Source organism: Sus scrofa, chromosome 1 (assembly GCF_000003025.6).
Source record: "Sus scrofa isolate TJ Tabasco breed Duroc chromosome 1, Sscrofa11.1, whole genome shotgun sequence".
NCBI classification, from domain to species: Eukaryota; Metazoa; Chordata; class Mammalia; order Artiodactyla; family Suidae; genus Sus; species Sus scrofa.
Genome location: NC_010443.5, coordinates 107,170,761 through 107,185,789, shown reverse-complemented (window position 1 = coordinate 107,185,789; position 15,029 = coordinate 107,170,761). Strand labels below are relative to the sequence as shown.

The 15,029-nt window shown below is 47.6% G+C and overlaps 1 protein-coding gene across 1 annotated transcript in view; it reads left to right on the top strand.

Annotated features, from left to right (window-relative positions):
• Positions 306–15,029, top strand: part of ANKDD1A (ankyrin repeat and death domain containing 1A) — a 90,013-nt gene continuing 75,289 nt past the window's right edge. The window contains exon 1 of the mRNA XM_013992888.2: positions 306–1,278. The gene's annotated coding sequence lies outside the window, so the exon portion shown is untranslated. The remainder of the gene's footprint in view (positions 1,279–15,029) is intronic.

The window sequence follows — 15,029 nt, the reverse complement described above, 5'->3', positions numbered from 1 at the left end:
TTATCAACTTCAGTAAATTCAATGCTGATTTTGTCATTAGACCCATTAATATCCTTTAATCATATGTTACTCCCAGGGTAGGGATGGATATTGCATACATGTCTCTAAGTCTCCTTTAATCTGAAATGTTTCCACAGCTGTTACCTTTCATGATGTGGATATTTTTGAAGTATGCAGTCCTCCCCAGCTTTTTTTTTTTTTTTTTGTCTTTTTAGGGCTGCACCCATGGCAAATGGAGGTTCCCAGGCTAGGAGTCAAATCAGAGCTGTAGCCACAGGCCTATGCCAGAGCCATAGCAACACAGGATCTGTCGGGTCTGCAATCTACACCACAGCTCACTGCAATCCCAGGATCCTTAACCCACTGAATGAGGTCAGGGATTGAACCTACACCCTCATGGATGCTAGTCAGACTTGTTTCCACTGATCCGCGACGGGAACCCCCTCCCCAGGTTTTTAATAGAATATTCCTCATTTGGTTTTTGTCTGTGGTTTCCTCATAATTAGATTGAGGTTATGTTGTCTCAGCCAAAGAACTGCAGAGGTGATACTAGATCCTTCTCAGGGCATCTCATCTAGAGACACAGCCTCCATCTGCCTCTCACTAGTGATAATTTTGATCACCCAGTCAAGGTGCCTGATTTTTCTACTGAATAGTTACATATTTTTCTCTTGTAACTAATGAGCAATCTGGGTGATATTTAAAGGCCTTGTACAAATATGTTGCACCTCATCAAAATTTCCCCTTGAATCTAGTCTCCATGAGTGAATCTTGCCTGAAAAGGTGTTTCCTATGATGGTTCAAAATGATTTCAGCTGTCATTTTTGACCTTGGAGCTCTGTCCTGGTTGGGGTCAGCCTGGGCCCTGTCTTATGCCCGTGGCACCCCTAATATATCTCAGTAGGACCCCAGAGCTTTGCTGATCGCTCTTTGGAAGCCCCAGGGCCAGGTCAAGCTGCCAAGTCAAGTCAAACTGCTGGGAAGTTGTCAAGTCCCACCAAAACACCTCAGTAGATCTCAGCTCCCAGCTCCCAATGTGGGAAAGCACTGCTGTGCTCCCCCGAAGGCCAGCTCCCTCCCTTGTCTGTGAGGAGGAGGAACATTGGACACAACAGGAAGCACCTGACCCAGGGCTTATTGACGGTTCTATGACCTTCATGTGCCTCCTGAATTCCTCTGCCACTGGCCTGACGTGTGGCTGCCATGCCGAGGAGTGGCCTGTGGAAGCTGGGGGACCCCAGGTGAATCATTTCACTTTATCTGTGAGGAGGAACCAAGGTAAGGAAGAAAAGTCCTTTTATTGATTGACAGGGCCAAGGAACGAGGTCCCCTCCTGAGGGCCGCCCTGAAGGGAGTGGCTGCTGGGAAGGTGTCACTGGCCAGCCAGCTGCAAGACTGAGGAAGGATGTGGTAACTTTCTTTCCTTCTGGCCCTGGGGGCTGGAGGCCTGTGCAGCAGTGGCCTGAAGTCCTGTGGGGGTTTGCAAAGCACAGGGTGGCCGCTTTCAGGCTGAACCCAGGACAGAGAAGGAGGGGTGTGTAGGGGGAGGGGACATCTGGATTGCCCCTCCCTCTGCCTCCACCTGAGCCTGGGCCCTGGTAGCTCCCTGTGTTTTTTTGGAGCCACCATATTTTGTGCCCTCCTCTGAGTCCTGTCTTCCTGCCTTCCTACTGTCCCTTATTCTCATGTCCCTGACGTGAGACACGTCAGAGATATGAGACAGGGCTTCAGAAAAGACCTCACAAACTCACTTAAGCAGAGGTTGCTGTGATGTCATGAGGCGGCTCTGTGAGGAGATACAGAGGATAGACAGGTGGTGGTGGAAATTCCTCCCTGTTGTCATAATTTTATTAAGGAACACAATTCCTGGAGGAAGTAGCCAGGCATAAGCAGGAAATACAAGATGTTTGATTTGGAGGCAGACATATCTGGATTCAAATCCCAGCCATGAACAAGTGACTTTAGGCAAAATATGCCTCAGTTTTCCTGTCTGTCAAATGGGCTTATTCTCCCTTCATCATAGGATTGTTATGGAACCCTCAGTCCATGGCCTGCCTCATAGGAAATGGGGATAATAAACTCTAGCAGCCTGGCTTCACAGAGCACCTACTATGTGGCAGGCCTGTTCTGGTCTGTCATTACCACCACAGTGGTCTCATGAGGAAGATATATTTTTCTGTTTATTCCATTTACAGGTTAGGAAACTGAGGCTTAAACAACTTGCCTAGGAGAACACGCTTTAATATTGGGATTCCTGGCCTGGAGCTGTGATTATTTCCTGTTTCTTCTTTGGAGGGTCTGTGACTTCAGGTGGCTGTTCAGCCCACGGCACATCTAGCAACTTGGGGCCGGGGGCATCCCCACGTTTCCTGGCCCCTGAAGGACACCCCAAGTCTGGCCTGGTTCTCTACCAGCCAGCTGGGGCCCAAGGGAGAGACTGGGGAGTCCCTTCCCTTATAAGGACAACAGCTCAGCTGTGATGAAACTGCTCAGTCTCCCAGCTGGGTGGGTGGGGGAAGGGAAGTGACAGGCTCCAAGGCTATAGCTGAGCGCCTGAGCCTCCGCAGGAACTCGCCCACGGTCCTCCCCTCTCCCCTTCCTGTGTTGGCTCTGAGTGGGGCTTTCCAGAGGGTCCCACTGGCCGGAGTGGGGAGGAGGAGCCAGGGCCTGAGAGGTTGGAGCCGGGGGTGGCTTGTGGAGGGAAATGCACAAAGAGACCAAGAGAGGGGACAGGACCCTTGAAGGCCCTGTAGGAAGCATGCAGCCTGGACTCCAAGCTCTAGGCCTCACTAGCCCCAGTCCCTCAGACTGGTTGGGGCTATCCAAGGGCCAGTGAGGAGGCAGGACGAGGCTCCTGGGCAAGTCTCTTGGGACTTCTAAAAAGTTGTAGAGGGGACAGGGCCTGAGTGGGGGCTGGTCGGCTCGCAGCAGACCCTTCTCTCCTCCTTCCATAGCTGTGTCCCTACCGTCCTGCCCTCACTAACGAAGCCACCAGCCCACTGTTCATCTGAGAAACTAATCATAGCATCACAGGATATCAGGACTGATAAGGATCTTTGGGCCCATCTAGTCCCTCCTGCTGATTTTAGGAGGAAATAACAGCTCGAAGAGAGGACCTGAACTTGCCCATCTGTTGTGTTTAAAAAAATACACACACACACACACACACACACACACACACACGTATATATAAATTTTGCGGTGCTTTTTCTTTGGTTTCCTATTTAAAGTTCCTTTTCAAGAAATCCCAACCCATTAGTTGAATAAAAGGACAAAGGCTTTTTCCACACCCAGGTCTGGTTAGCTCTGGGGATTGGTGCTTCCCTGGAGACCATCTGGGGTGGCAGTGGGGTGAGGCCAGATTCTAAGGGAGAACCAGGTGTGGCAGATGGAGCATCAGTCTTTGACACAGCTGTGCACTCTAAGCAGCTGCTCAGCCTCTGTGTCTCCGTCTCATCTCTACCAGCAGAGTGATTCTGAAGATAAAATGAGAAAATTTTGATAAAGCATCTAGCTCAGGGCCTTGCACAGAGTAAGGGCTCAGTGAAGACATAACAGTATTGTTTTGAACGCCTACCCTGTGCCAATATTACAGCAGGTACTGTGGATTCCAAGCACGATAGAATGAGACAGATACTCCAACTCAGGGAATGAAGTGGGATCCAGCTTGGAGTTAGAAGGGCAAGTTCTGCAGCAGTATAGAGGCAAGATCAGCAGGTTGCTTTTGCTGAGGTAATCAAGGCCTGATGGAGAAGGTGACCTTTATGTGGGCCTTGAAGTAGGAGTAAGAGTTTACTTAGTAGGATTTGGGGAGAGAATTTGAGAGGGGGAACAATGTGTGCAAAAACAGAAACACAGTGTGTTACTGGGACTGGGGCAAATTCTGCAGGAGGACGTGCTGAGGGAGGGCTGGAGGGCTGAGAAATGAGGTGGCAGAAGTCAGGGGCTCATATTGTCCCCCCAGAAAGCTTTGACTTTGTCCTAGAGACCAAAGGGAGTCATGGGAGGGTTTTCAAGAGGGCAGGGACAGGCTGTGGGGTGGAGACTGGAGGCAGGGAGGCCAGTTAGGAGGTGGTTACCATGGGCCAGGTGTGGAACGCTGAGGGCCTGAACTGGAACACTGACATTGGAGGTGGAGTGAAGAAACAGATTTTTTGGAGGGAGCTGTGTTCTCAGCATGTGGAAGTTCTGGGGCCAGGGATCAAACCTGTGCCAAGTAGTAACAATACCAGATCCTTAACCTGCTGAGCTACCAGGGAACTCCCAAGGAATAGATTCTTTTTTGGAGGCAGAATGAGGGATTTGGAGTCTCATGGATGTGAGAGAGATGGAGTTGGGGGAGGGGAGTCAGAGATGCCTCACAGGGTGCTGGGTGTATGGCGCTGGCCTTTCCTGAGCTGGGGATCACTGGGGGAGAGGCGGGTTGGGGAGAGGATGGCAACTGTGTGGAGTAGTCCTGTGAACTGCCAGAACTGGGCTGGGGCAAATCTGAAGGTAGCAGACATATCAATGGTAGATAGTTCAAGCCACAAGTATGGCTGAGTTGCATCTTATATGTTATTTAGGATTAGATTTGACCATGACTGACAAGAGGCTGTGGTGTCATGAGAGTTCATCAGAGGCTAAAATTGGCTCTGGGAGAGATAGTCAAGATAGCAGTGACTCAAGTTCATTTCTCTAAGTCCAGTGGTAGAGTCCATATCTCCCACAGCAGCTCCATGGTCATCCACGATCTGGCCTCTTTCCCATTTATCACGTGTTCTCCCTTCTGAGCACTTGATACCCACTTTATGACCCATGAGTGACTCGGCTAGGGTCACCATGCTTGCATTCTAACCAGTGGGAATAGTGAAGAGGTCATGAGGACACACGCCTGGCGGTTGCACTTCTGCTACCTTTCCTTGGCCAGATCTTAGCCACGTGGGCACGTTTAGCTGCAAGAGTGGACTTGCTCCTTAGTCTTTGATCCTGGTGACTATGTGCCAGCTGAAAATCAAGTCTTATTACCAAAGAAGTGAAGAATGGATCTAGAGCAGTGGTTCTCAACTGGGGAACATGTGGCTCTCCAGAGGACATGCGGCAAAGTCTGGAGGTATTTTTGTTTGTTACAACTGAGAGGGGTGCTCCTGGAGTTCAGAGTCCAGGAATGCTTCTAAACATACTGCAATGCACAGGGTAGCCCCCACTACATCTGGCCCAAGATGTCAGTGGTGCTGACCTAGATGGACAATTTATAGTCCTGTTGCTGCAACCAGCAGAGTGTGCAGAGTCAGTGGACAAGTCACTCGTGGGCCTGCAAGACACCTGTCCCTGGCAGGCCACTAATCACAGGGATTCAGGAGCTCAGATCTAGGCTCAGGGGTTCTGTCAGATTTGTCCCAGCTTGGAGGGGCTTCTGCCCTCTTACAAACAGCAAGAGGCTTTGTTTGTTTCACTTGTGTCTCTTCATTTTATTCATTTTTTGATGTTGGGCTAAGTGCAAATTCCCAGGTTACACTCTCAGGGAAGGGGCTTGTTTAAGCTATGGGTGTCTCTGCCCAGCAGCAGCCACCCTCTGACCCTGGCTGCTGGTGAGGGAAAAAGCAGTGTGACCCCAACAGGATCCTTCCCCCAGCCTCCTGGCCACAAGTCATGGCTGAGTGGCCCAGGTGAGGCTCTTGTGGCTCAGAATCTGCAGAGATGCCAGGGTGACTTTACTGGCTTTGCCCACAGCTCTGGGCAAAAGGCCTTTCTGTGCTTTCTCCCTCCCAGGCAGCCTTCCAGCCAAGTCAGCGTTTCTGGGCCCCTCCCACCTTCATTTCCTTCCCTGCCTGTGGCCTTGAGTCTGAAGGGAAGCAGGCCTGCCCAGCTGTGGCCAGTGCCAGGCCATGCTGGGCTTGGGCCTGTGGATCCCCAGAGTCCCCAGGACGTGATGTGGCCAAGAGTATGCCTGTCTGCGGATGGGGGTATATGCACAGCTCTGCCTCTGGCTGGAGGGTTAGAGAGAGAAATAGCCTCCAGGCCATTCTGAACTGCCTGGAGTTCCTGCTGTGGGTGAGCAAAGGTCTCCCCAGGCCAAACAGCCCTCCACTTTTCTCTGGCTGTGAAAATGCCTCCCGGTCCTAGAATCACCTGTTGGGCCCGGGCCAGGGTCAGTCCCTGCAGTGGACTGGGAGGCAGGGTGTCTGTGAGCTCAGGAAGGATTAGTGCCTGCCTTGTAACATGTTTCTGGAGGCACAGAGTTTTTCAGCATTTCTAAATAACCAGTTTCTTCAAAAGGGTTAGGTGGTAGACTGGATTGGTGGCACAGACCTTCTGGCCCTGTGACCTCTGACAAGTTGCCTAACCTCTCAGTTTCTTCATCTGTCAAATGAAGAGAATAATGCCCGCCTGAGAGTTATGAGCATTAAATAAGGTCATACATGTGAACTGTTTGCACAGTGCTTGTCCTCCAACCCCCTTCCCCTTTAGGAATCAGCAGCTGTTCTTGTCGTCATTGTAGTAGCATACCGTCTTTCAGGAGAGCTTTTTCTGCCCTTTATCAGAAGGTCTTCCCACAGCCACCACCCAAGAAGTTCCCAGTGAGAGGGATCTCAGTAACCTGCATTTTACAGATGGCAAGACAGGGAAGGGACTTGTCCAAGGTCACAGAGGGAGCCTGCGGTGGGCATCAACAAGCCTGGATTCACATGCAACGTTCTTCTCCTGCCTTCTCCCAGGGCTCTCCTCCCCCACTCAGGAAACAGGCCCAGTCCTTTCATTTGCACCATTGTTGGGAAGAGCCCCAGACACCAAAAGACTCAGCGCTAATGGCTGGAATCAGGAAGCAGCGTGATGGGAAGTGTCCTGTCTGACAATCTCTGGCCAGCTGGGGTGGGGAGAGCAACCTCACAAGGCTGGGCTTCCTGAAGTACAGCTGTGGCACAGCTGCAGGAGTTGGCATAGCGTTTAGCATTCATTTTTAAAAAATCAAATATTGAGAATGGGAAGAGAGATGGGGTAGATGTAAGGAAACTAACTTTTTCAACAGAAAATGGAGTCTTTCTAGAGCTACTAAGTCAAGAAATAGATGCAGCAAGCATATTATTGGGAGTCAGGGAGAGAATTCACAAGAAACTGAAAATCACTCACTACCAAAGTGATAAGCTTTGCAGAGTGATTCTGAAGAATTTAACTTTTCATTTGATACTTTTGAGAATCATTTGAATTATTATTATTATTTGCCATATGCGCATGTTACATCTTTAATGAAATGGTTAATGCTGAATCAGATGTAGGCAGAGGCTGCTCGGGGAAAGCTGCAGCCTGGCTTCTTTCAAGTCTGTAGCCTCCTTGGATGTGACCTCCTTGGAAAGTCCTTGTCAGGTGTAGAGGAAATTCTGTGTCAGTCAGACCTTAGCTGGGCCCTCCTTTCCTGTCCCCCTCAAGAGCTGTTGAGACTGGCTCCAAGGGAAAAAAAAACATGTTAGTTTCAGGACTGTTCCACAAATGGAGCTACAAAATTCAATTATCCTCGTGGAAAAGCTAAAAACTCCATCTTATACCATACACAAAAAATCAATGCTAGGAGTTCCCTGGCAGCCTAAAGGGGTAAGGATCCGGTGTTGTCAGTGCTGTGGCTCAGGTTGCTACTGTGGGGTGGATTCAGTCCCTGACATAGAACTTCTGTGTGCCACAGGCATGGCCAAAAAACAAAAACAAAACAAAAACAAAAAATCCTCTCAATGGATCCAGAATGTAAAAGTTAAACATCAAAACCTTTAGAAAAAAATTTGGTGAATATCTTTTGGATATGCTACTTCATTCAAATAAGAACTGATGCTCCTCAAGAGAGACTCTGAACAAAATGAAAGAGAAGCCCATGAACTGAGAGAAGATTATTTTATATAACAAAGGATTAGTATTAAGAATATATAGGAAAATAATAAAAATTAAAAATTAAAATATATAGGAAAAAAGGGAATTCTTACAAATCAATTAGCAAGAAGATAAACAATATAATAGGAGTTCCTGTTGTGGCTCAGTGGTTAACGAATCTGACTAGGAACCATGAGGTTGCAGGTTCAATCCCTGGCCTTGCTCAGTGGGTTAAGGATCCGATGTTGCCGTGAGCTGTGGTGTAGGTAGCAGAAGCAGAGGCTGGCGGCTACAGCTCCAATTAGACCCCTAGCCTGGGAACCTCCATATGCTATAGGAGTGGCCCTAGAAAATACAAAAAGATCAAAACAAAACAAAACAATATAATAGAAAATGAACAAAAGCTATGAATAGACTTTTCACTGAAGGGAAAATATAACTAATAAACATGAAGATGCACTCAACCTCATTAGCATTCAGGGAAATGCAAATACACACCATGATGAATACCATGTTACATTCATTCAGCTGGCCAAAGTCTGACTGTACAAACGTAGAAGAGAAGGAATTCCCGTCATGGCACAGTTGTTAACGAATCTGACTAGGAACCATGTGGTTTCCGGTTCAATCCCTGGCTTTGCTCAGCGGGTTAAGGATCCTCCGTTGAGGTGAGCTGTGGTGTAGGTTGCAGATGCGGCTCAGATCCCGCGTTGCTCTGGCTCTGGTGTAGGCCGGTGGCTACTGCTCTGATTAGACCCCTAGCCTGGGAATCTCCATATGCTGCCGAAGCGGCCCTAGAAAAGACAAAAAGACAAAAAAAAAAAAAAAAAGCAAAGTAGAAGAGAATATGGACAATGAAATCTCTTGGACAATGAACTCTCTTAAACGCAGCTACTGGGAGTATACATAGGCAGAACCACTTTAGAAAATAATTTGACTTTTTCTTGTTGAGCTGAATAAACATCTACCTAGCAGCAAGTTGAATTATTATTCCCAAAGGAGGAAATCAGTGGTTAAGTGACTTGCCCAAGCTTATGGCTAGTAAGCAGCAGAGCTGGGATCTGAAGCAGACTAGCCCGAAAGAAGGAGAGAGGGCATTGATGAAACATTTCCAGATGTTGGGGCAACTGCCGACTGGGGCTGAAGTTTTCTGTGACCATGGAGGGGAAAGCTAAGTGAAATATCTGGAAACAATACACATGTAGACGTGTGATCCAGGCCTCACAAGGGGAAGGGGCCTTCCTGGGCTTTGGGCCCTGCTGCAACTTGAGTTCTGGAATAATAATTATAGGTTCATTGTGAACATATACCAGGTGGCCTGCACCATGAGCATAAGATGAGAAGGCACCTCCATCTCCTGAGGGAATCAGCGAAATGAGGAGATGGACACATGGAAGGCACAAATGCTGTGCTGGGTGGCGGCGTGAGGGCTGGCACCCCAGGACGTGGGGTGGGTGGGCACTTCACCCTGCACCCAACTGTAGGCATTTCTGTGTCTTGCCAAGTGCACACAGGAATCCCCAGAAGACTCTACTGAGTTGGAGGTTATCACAGGCCTTATACAGACAGGCCATGTGGGCCCAGAGATAACTAATGACCTGCTCACGGGCACACAGTTTGGGTGCAATAGAGCAGGGTCTGGAACCTGGGCCTTCTGCTGCTAAACTTGCATGATCCCCAACCAGTCACCCTCCAGGACCCCAAGCTAACAAATGGTTTGAACATGCCCTCCTGTGAGCCTCAGGCTCGGCTGCTGCAGTGGAGCACCTCTCTGGCTTTCCTCCTCAGAGTCCGATTCGCCATCCTTCCTGCTCCTCTTGGCTCAACAAACTGGGTGAATCATATCTAAAGCAGAAGTAAATGTGCATCGCCCCCAGCACCTACTTGGTCAATTTCCCGTGCTGGATTTAAGGGGGTCATTTATGGAGACTTTTGAACTCCCACTCAGATCCAAAACCAGACTCTGCCTACAAGGGCCTGTCTGACTTGGGATATGATTTAGGGGAGGGGGTGGGAACATGCAGCAGGGCCCTCTAGTTACATGGATCTATCTGCACCCCTCCTGAAATATCACCACTGCCATTTCTCTAGAAGAACCCTGGTAATTGAAATGCATCAGACAACTTGTCAGCCATGATGAGTCCCATATTATAGCTATGAAAATGCTTTACAGATTATGAAATAATTTCACATCTAAAAATGTTTTTCAGGGTTCCTGTCGTGGTGCAGCGGAAACAAATCTGACCAGGAACCATGAGGTTGTGGGTTTGATCCCTGGCCTAGCTCTGTGGATTAAGGATCCAGCATTGCTGTGAGCTGTGGTGTAGGTCACAGACATGGCTCAGATCCTGTGCTGTTGTGGCTGTGGTGTAGGCCAGCAGCTGTGGCTCTGATTAGAGGCAACCTCCATATGCTGTGAGTGTGGCCCTAAAAAAAAAAAAAAGCAAACAAACAGAAAAGTAAAAATGCTTTTCATCCTCATAACAGCTGTGAAAAATAGGGAAGCAAGTTTAAACACATCATGTAATGGATGAGGATATTGAACAAGGCTTGGAGAGGGACAGGACATCATAACGAGCCAATACTTGAATGCAGGTCCTTTTTTTTTTTTAAGGGCCACACTTGTGACAAATGAAAGTTCCCAGGCTATGTGTCAAATCAGAGCTGGAGCTGCAGCTGCTGGTCTATGCCACAGCCACAGCAATATGGGATCCGAGCCACATCTGTGACCTATACCACAGCTCGTTAGAAAGGGCCAATCCTTAACCCGCTGAGTGAGGCCAGGGATCAAACCCACATCCTCATGGTTACTAGTCAGGTTTGTAACCCGCTGAGCCACAACAGGAACTCCCGAATGCAGGTCTTTAACTCCAAATTCCATGTACCTCAGGTAACTGCAAGTCGCCTTTGAGCCAAGGCTAGTGGGACACTGAACAGGTGGGTGTTGATAGGAAAGTGGAAGGGCTGAGGGGAGAAGGTTCTGGAGTAGGGGGCATTGGATGGCAGACCTTGGCTAGAGGGAATGGCGTGCTCCCCAGGGCACTCACAACTTGGATAGAGGGAAGGGTGGCCTGGCCGTGGGGATGCGCCACAAAGGAGGAGTCGCATGAGCTCTGGGGAGGGAGCTGGAGCTGCCAGTGAGCCTGAGGGCCTGGAGTGAGCCTCTGCTCTCTGGGTTCTGACGGCCTTGCAGCTTGGCTGCCACTCTCTTCAGCCTGATTCCCAGCCAAGTGTCTTGTGAGCCTGTCAGCACTGACCTAGTCACAGTGGCTTGTGACTATGTTCCTCATGTGACCACAATGAGTTAAGAGGGGAAACAGGCACCTAAGGGCTTCCTGGGGATTCCCAGGATGCAGACAGTTCGGGCCCCAGGTAAGGGAGGCCTCAGGGTGCCTCAGAGGCTGGGGCTCCCCAGAGTTGGTTGTGAAGCTGTGTCCCTCCCGGAGTCAAGGGCCAGTCAAAATATTCCCAGACCCAACTTTATTCTTGTCTTGCCAACTGGCATCAGTGTGAGGAGGGGCACAAAGGCCCCTCTGGTGGAATAAGCCTGGCTCAGTGCCAAGTGGCCTGTGGGCATCTGGGGCACATAGCGCCTTCGTATGGCCCTGGGAGCTCTGCTTTGTGGGTAACCTCATTTTCCTAAGAAGAATGAGCAGAGTAACCTTAGCAGGAGCTCCAGGCCCCAGACACAGAAATTCTCACTTTCCGAGAACTGCCTACCTGTCAGGCACTTTATTTTTAGATTTTATCAGATTTTGAAAACTACCTTTGATACAATTACATGTATGTGCTATTAAAGAGAGAACTAGACCAGGAGTTGGAGTTCCCACCATGGCTCAGTGGGTTAAGGATCAGACTGCAGCATCTCAGGTCGCTGCACTTCAGATTCAATCTCTGGACCAGGAGTACTTAATCCGGGGTCTGAGGGGTTCCTAGAGATTGAAGGATTGCTTTCAGGAGTCTGAAAATTTGGCAAAAAAATACATCTTTACTTTCTACTGACTTCTACCTGAAATTTTTTTTTTCCTTCAATGATGTGGCAACAAACCACGGCAGTACTAGCGGGACCTGTAGTGGTGTCACTGATAGAATTACATATATTTTCAAATCACATTACAGTTTTTTTGCAGATTTTTCAAAATAGGGATAACTGTCCAACACTACAGTAGTTATTAGGCCTGTTGCTAGACCTTGCTATTTCACACTTTACATAAGAAGCACCGTCTATTACTACATCAAAAAAAAAAAATCCCCTTATTAAAAATGTTTGAGGAGTTCCCGCTGTGGCAAAGCCGAAACGAATCTGACTAGGATGCATGAGGATGCAGGTTCAATATCTGGCCTCGCTCAGTGGGTTAAGGATCCAGTGTTGCCGTGAGCTGTGGTGTAGGTTGCAGACATGGCTCGGATCCTGAGCTGCTGTGGCTCTGGCGTAGGCCGGTGGCTACAGCACCAATTGGGCCCCTAACCTGGGAACCTCCATATGCCGTGGGTGTGGCCCTAAAAGAAAAAGCAAAAAGAAAAAAGTTTGATAACTACATTTTGCTATATAGTTTGTTTCCTTTGTAGGCCAACTGTATTACTTTATGCATTTAAGAACCAGATGACACGGGGGTAGGGGGACGGGTGCTATGGCACAGACTCACACAAGGTTGCATATGAGCCCCTGGTCTAAGCCTGCCCAGCAGTATTTTGGAAGGATCCTGATTTTTTTATTTTTTATTTTTTTGTCTTTTTAGGGCTGCACTCACAGCATATGGAGGTTCCCAGGCTAGGAGTCAAATCAGGGCTGTAGCCACCAGCCTACGCCAGAGACAGAGCAACGCTAGATCCTAGCTGCGTCTGCGAACTACACCACAGCTCACGGCAATGCTGGATCCTTAACCCACTGAGCAAGGCAAGGGATTGAACTTGCAGTCCTCATGGATACTAGTCAGATTTGTTTCTGCTGAGCCACAATGGGAACTCCTGGATCCTGATTTTTCTTTTTAAAGACTATTTTCTAGTTATATCAGAAAGTTGAATGCTGATCTGATTATTTTTACTTAATTGAGTGAAATTCAACTCCTCCCTATCACTGGATGGTGAGCAATCCACAGCCCTCCAGGTGAACACTTCTGACAGCCTATTCACAGAGACATATCTCCCCAAACAGGCATTGGCATTGTTTAATGTAACTGAAAAACCACCTTGAGTCATCTGCATGTTTTTCTTCATATATATGTGTACTCACCATAATTAGGTAGTGTCTTAAGATGAATGATTAAGAATGGAGGTCTTGTGGCTGGTCTTGTGGTGACACACTGTTGGGGAGACACAGAACGCAGGACACAGACACAGGACAGCTGTCTTGCTTACACATTCCACTTACATTCCTGCATGCAGCCCTGGAAGCCCACCAAGGATGGTCAAAATTAAGATGGGTGGTGAGCGTCCAGATTGTTTCTGTTTTCTCCTTATAGCCCACTTCTCTCCCTCATCACTCTCTCTCTCTCTCGGATCCTGGCTCCTCACAAAATGTGCTCTGGGAGAAAGGTCTTGAGAGAGAGGACCTGGGGAGTGGATGGAGTAGCCCACACAACAGAAGGGCTGGTTGCAGGGCTGGCCAGGGCATTGTGGGCACTGTCAACACCCTTCCCTGAATCTTGTGTTCCTCAGTTGTAAAAGGGTCATAATGATATCTGCTCTTTTTTTTTCCTTTAAATTCTTTTTATTAAAGTATAGTTGATTTGCAATGTTGTGCCAATTTCTGCTGTATAGCAAAGTGACTCAGTCATACATATATATATCTATATAAATATACAGATATATACATATTCTTTAAAAAATATTATTTTCCATCATGGTCTGTCCCAGGAGACTGGACATCATTCCCCATGCTATATACAGTAGGACCTCATTGCTTATCCATCCTAAATGTAATAGTTTGCCTCTACTAACCCCAAACTCCTGGTCCATCTCACTCCCTCTCCTTCCCCCTTGGCTACCACAAGTCTGTTCTTTATGTCTGTGAGTCTGTTTCTGTTTGGTAGATAGGTTCATTGGTGCCATGTTTTAGATTCCACATACGTAATAGCATATGGTATTTGTCTTTCTCTTTCTGACTTACTTCACTTAGTATGATAATCTCTAGTTGTATTCTTGTTGCTGTAAATGGCATTATTTCATTTTTTCTAGCTAAGTAGTATTCCATTGTATATATGCACCACATCTTCTTAATCCATTCATCTCTGGTTGGCATTTAGGTTGTTTCCATGTCTTGGCTATTGTGAATAGTGCTGCAGTGAACATACGGGTGCATGTGTCTTTTTGAATTATAGTTTTGTCTGGATATAAAGCCCAGGATCAGGATTGCTAGGTCACATGGTAATTCTATTTTTAGTTTCCTGAGAAACCTCCATTCCATTTTCCATAGTGGTTGTACCAACTTACATTTCCACCAACAGTTAGCAGTATTCCCTTTTCTCTACTCCCTCTCCAGCATTTGTTTTTTATTTTTTAATCTTTTTGTCTTTTCTAGGATCGCACCCGCAGCATATGGAGGTTCCCAGGCTAGGGGTCCAATCGGAGCTGTACCTGCTGGCCTACGCCACAGCCACAGCAACACAGGATCTGAGCCACGTCTGCGACCTACATCATAGCTCTCGGCAATGCTGGATCCTTAACCCACTGAGTGAGGCCAGGGACTGAACCTGCATCCTCATGGATACTAGTTGGGTTCATTAACCACAGAGCCAAGACAGGAACTCCCTCCAGCATTTACTTTTAGACTTATTACTGATGGCCATTCCGATGGGCGTGAAGTGGTACCTCATTGTACCACTTTGATTTGCTTTTCTCTAATAAATTAGCATATTTTCATGTGCCTATTGGCCATCTGTATGTCTTCTTTGGAGAAATGTCTATTTAGGTCTTCTGCCTGTTTTTCTATTGGATTCTTTGGGGTTTTTTTTTTGTTGAGTTGTTTGTACATTTTGGAGATTAAGCCTTTATTGGTTGCATTATTTGCAAGCATTTTTCTCCCATTCTGTAAGTTGTATTTTCAGGTTTTGTTTTTTTTTTTTAATGGTTTCTTTTGCTGTGCAGAAGCTTGTATGTTTGATTAGGTCCCATTTATTTATTTTTGTTTTTATTTCTGTTGCTTTGGGAGACTGCTCTAAGAAAACATTTGTGTAGTTTATGTCAGAGAATGT